Here is a 5403-nt window from a genome sequence, read left to right as displayed (position 1 = left end):
CTGGAACCAGTGATCGATGAACTAGTGGAGATATTTGAAAAGGGTGTGCCGGATGTTTGGGATGAGTACAAAAAGGAACATGTCATGATCAAGGGAGTACTTATCGCTACAATCACCGACCTGCCAGGTCGAGGTTCGTTGTCCAGAGAGAAGACAAAAGGCTATACTGGATGTGTCGAGTGCTTGGACGACACCGATATGGTAAATCTACTAAATAACTCAAAGATAGTTTATATGGGACACCGTAAGTTCCTACCTAAGGATCACCCTTACCGCAGGAACAGAAAAGATTTCAATGGTACTATTGAGAAACGCTTAGCTACAAAATATCGAGACAGGCCTACGATACTTCGAGAACTCAACAAACTAGAGGTTGTCCTTGGGAAGGGGGACAATGCAGTAGCAGCGCCTGATGGGAGTGTTTGGAAGAAAAAATCAGTTTTCTGGAAACTACCTTACTGGACATTTCTGAGTGTACGCCACTATATTGATCCCATGCACATCACTAAAAACGTGTGCGCTAACACTCTTAACACCTTGATGGACACCGGAGGGACATCAAAGGATTCACTAGCCACACGCCTGGACATGCAACACTTGGGAATCAGGAAGGAGCTGCATCCCGTGGAGCTAGAGAATGGCCAGTTCGAACTTCCGGTTGCATCATGGACATTGAAGATGGAAGAAAAGCGTGCGCTTATTTCTTTCTTCAATGAACTCAAAGTCCCGATGGGCTACTGTGTGAACCCAAAGAGGCTAGTGAACATGAGAGAACTCAAGTTCAACTATGGCCCTATGAAGGCCCATGACTATCATGTCATTATGACTGAGCTGCTCCCTATTGCCCTGCGTAGTATCCCCCCCAAAGGTCTGCGCCCCAATCATAAAGCTTTGCTCATTCTTCAATGCGATCTCAAAAAAGGTCATTGATGTGTCCACTCTAGAGCAGCTATAGCAGAACATAGCCAAAACTCTCATTAGGCTTGAGATGCATTTCTCGCCGACTTACTTTGATATCTCATTGCATCTGCTCATTCATCCTGTTGACCAAATTAGAGCCCTTGGCCTAATGTACCTGCATCAGATGTTCCCTTTTGAAAGATTGATGAAAGTTTTTAGGAGGTATGTTAGGAACATATTCAGGCCAGAAGGGGCATGGTTGAAGGATGGTCAACGGAGGAGGCCATTGAGTTCTGCACATATTATCTGGACATCAAAAGGGTCAGAGTTCTAGAATCTCATCATGAGGGAAGACTACGTGGCAAAGAAACGATTGGGGAGAAATCTGTTATAGTAGACAACCCTATTTCTTTCAGACAGGCACAGTTCGCTCTTCTCCAACAAGCCAAGGGTGTGATGCCATACATTGACGAGCATAGGCAATCGCTGCAAACTCTGTATCCAAGCAGGTCACAGGCTTGGCTGGATAAAAAACATAATGAGGAATTTGTCAACTGGTTGCGACGTCGCTTGCTTGGAATAAAGTTGGGTAATCAACTAGATGCCTTAGCCAAGGGACCTTCAAGTACATATCTTAAGTACCAAGGGTATGAGATCAATGGATTCACATTTTACACAAAAAAATCAAGATGGAAAGAGCACATACCAAAATTGTGGTGTTTGTTTTGATGCTCACGACGACAACAGCAACGTGCAGGCGACATACTATGGTTTCATAGAGGAGATATGGGAGCTAGCCTACGGTCCATTGAAGGCAGCTCTTTTTCACTGCCAGTGGGTCCGGCTCGAGGAAATCAACACTGACAGCGAAGGGTTCACTACCGTTGATCTCACTAAGACCGCATACAGAGATGACCCCTTCATCCTTGCAAGAGATGTTATGCAAGTCTTCTATGCAAGGGACAACAAGACAAAAGGAAGGCTAAAAGTAGTTCTAGAAGGGAAAAGGAAGATTGTCGGTGTTGATGGAGTGACGGACAAAGAAGACTATAGGGGCTATCAGGAAATACCTCTATTCGGGGTGAACATACCCCTACCTATCCTTCAAGAGGGTGATGAACCTGCTTATGTACGGCTTGATCACAATGAGGCCCTCATTGTTGATGCACGTAAAGATAGTTAGATTATTGTTAACTATGTAATCATTATGCACATAACCATGAAGGATGTTTGATCTTGATGAAACTCTCATCTCCTCTCTCCTCCTCGTTAATACTATGTCGACTCAGCAAATATACCGACGTATCATAGCAATTAATGAGAATGAAAGTTATTTAAAACTACCATTGAGACTGACCTTATTACTATTCAAACACTCGATTAGACACCGGACGTAACATTTCTAAACTTTACTCTCTAAATTTAAACACCAGCTAAATATAAATATAAATATATATGTCTAGACTTCCGATAGAAGGACATTGGGGCGGCCATTCTCTTCTAAGCTACTACTAGTAGTAAGGGATCCACGGCTCCTCGACGCCACTGGTCCCCAACTAGTTTGTAGTCCCTACTCGCAATACTCGAAGGAGCCCAGCCCACATTAGGCATTGAGCAAAGGTGTAGTCACTCCAACTTTCATTGATCATTGATGTATGTGCTCCTGGAGATATGAATGAGAATGCATGTGGCTTGTGTTGACTATTGAGTGATCCATTTACTTGATGCGTGTACTGTTCCAATCTCCAGATCAGGCCGAGATGAAGAGGAACGCTAAGAAGGCCACGGAGAAAGAAGGTGCACAGAGAAAATTCATTTAATAATTTATAAAATTGAAACAAAAATTTTAGGCCGCCTGAAACTCGAACACGGGTCTCGAGGGCTAAGTTGAGGTGTCTTAACCGTTGAGCCAGTAGGAGGAGTTCGAAAGAAAATGAAAAGTTATCATACTTAACACCTAACTGCTACATTTTCAAAAAAAACTGCTACACCACATCACTGTCGGTTTATAATGAGAACCGGCAGTGATGAGCTATTTCCTAAATTAATTAAATAATTTATAAAATTGAACAAAAAAAAATTTGGGCAGCCTGGGACTCGAACACGAGTCTCGAGGGCTAGGTTGAGGGGTCTTAACCGTTGAGCCAGTCGGAGGAGTTTGAAAGAAAATGAAAAGTTATCCTACTTAACACCTAACTCCTACATTTTTCAAAAAAACTGCTACACCAAATCACTGCCTGTTTTGGTTTTAAAACCGACAGTGATAGCTTCTATCACTGTCGGTTGCTCAAACCGACACAGAAGGCTCCATTCACTGTCGGTTTTGAAACTAAAACCGATAGTGATGTGTAGATGGTCCTCACATGCCAACAGTGCTCCCACTAACCACAATAGTTGGAACACTGCTCCCACCCACCCCGACAACTTTAGTTCAGAAATAAAAATGTACCATAACTGCTAGCCCCTATAAAATGGCCCTCGACCAGGAGCTAGCCTCTCCATGCATGTTGGTTTCAGCTAGGCCTTATCAGCCATGATACAATGTTTTCCTCTCACAACAAACCACATATATCGTTATGCGTCATAGTCCACCAAAATGGTGCACACAAGAGGTACTAGAAGAATGCTACTGAAGATAGAGCAACACCGAAGATTAGAGATGCCACGAGGTTCACAGAGCCATCCGCTGCGGTGCGCATCTGGAAAAAGGCCATGTACAGACAAGGCGGATTCATCGATGCCACATTATCATCTCCAATCGGTATAGCTCATAGACCACCTCGGTACTGCTGTTTGACCCTAGTTGTGGTGCTAGAAGAATACTACTAAGGTGGTTACATTATAATGTGTTGATACACATTGATTGTAACATTGACCTATATGCAAATAGGTCTTTGTTATCGTATATGGAATTTTAGTGTAACGTCTTTGTTATCGTATATGTAATTTATTTCTAATATTTTTGTTATTTTTTGATGTATTTCATTACTATCTAAATAAATATATCGTTGTTGTTAAAACTTTCCCACTGTACTATCTAAATAAATATATCTTTTACATATATGCACCTTCACTGTCGGTTCTACTTACAAACTGGCAGTGATATTAACTTTCACTGCCGGTTCTACTTAAAAACCAGTAGTGATGTCCATGCCCTCTATATAAAACAAACCGCTGGCCACATACATCGATCCCACCCACCCACGAACTCTCACAGTCTCATTTCTCACGTTTCACTCTCACTTCTCAAGAAATCCACTCTCTCTACGTGATTTGGTCATGGCTCCTGCATTTTTCAATGGTATTGATATGTTGTCTTCTCCAATATTCTATCTATATTCATTTGATCTATATTTATATTTATGTTTCTTTGCATTCTACATTTATATATATTATTATTCCTTGCATTCAATCTATATTTAATTATGTTGCCACATTTTACTTGGAAGAATTTTTTGTGCATATATTTTATGTTCATATTTTTGTGGCATTTTATCGATCAGGTGGTATTAACAACGGACCTCCCCCACCACAAGAACCAGGTTTCCACCCTGGCGATGAGCCATTCGCTCCTAATGTGGCCATTCCACGGTTCTCTGTTCCAGCTATTGTATGAAATATTTTCAACATCTTTTGTTTTTTTATGCTAACAAATAAGTGTAATTAGTTTAATATCATTGTTGCATACATATATGTCACAGACTATATCCCTAATAGATTGGCTGCGAACAACACTTAGCTAGTTCTTTATCTTGGACATCATCGAGAACACGACATCTAATGCAAGTGGTCGGCTATGGACATGTGAACTCAGTTTTTCCATCCCTTTGATGGGTGCAAATCATCGGAACCCTATCCACGAGACGGGAAGACATATCCCGAACATGGTAAGCGCCCAATTCAGTGTCGTGCGCATCTGTTTAGAGGCACTTCGATATGTTTGCTATGATGTGCCTGATTTCTCCCACTTTAAGGCACTTGCTTTGAATGCCAGTGATATCCCTATTTCGCAAGCAAGCGAATGGTTTGTGAGATACAACCGTGCAGATGTGGTAAAATGGTCACTTATACCTGAGTCATGGTTATTTGTTGTTTATTATTGTAATAACATTCTCTAACTTTTTTCCTTTTTCTCCGCATGCAGATTGCGCTCCAGGACCTTACCTATGCTGCATGTGGCTTGTGGGCCGTTCTAGACCAAGCTACGGAGCAACTCAGGTATGATTGGGACTTCTGCAATGGTAACCTCGGCCAGCTCACTATAGAAGGACGTCAGTACTGCATAAGGATTACTAACAGGGGCAGTGGTCATTCAGTAGGTTACATCTATGGACGACCATTCTTTCGGTATTGTGAGGCACGAGAGAGTGCACTCATACAGGCATTGGACTTCATCGATACAAGCGGATACATAATCCATGACATCAATTACCATATATGGCTACAGAGGCATGCTAGTGTGCGTGGCCCGATCGAACCCGATAGTGATTCCGATAGTAATTA

This window comes from Miscanthus floridulus, chromosome 13 (assembly GCF_019320115.1).
Source record: "Miscanthus floridulus cultivar M001 chromosome 13, ASM1932011v1, whole genome shotgun sequence".
Taxonomy (NCBI): domain Eukaryota; kingdom Viridiplantae; phylum Streptophyta; class Magnoliopsida; order Poales; family Poaceae; genus Miscanthus; species Miscanthus floridulus.
This window is presented reverse-complemented; position numbering follows the sequence as displayed.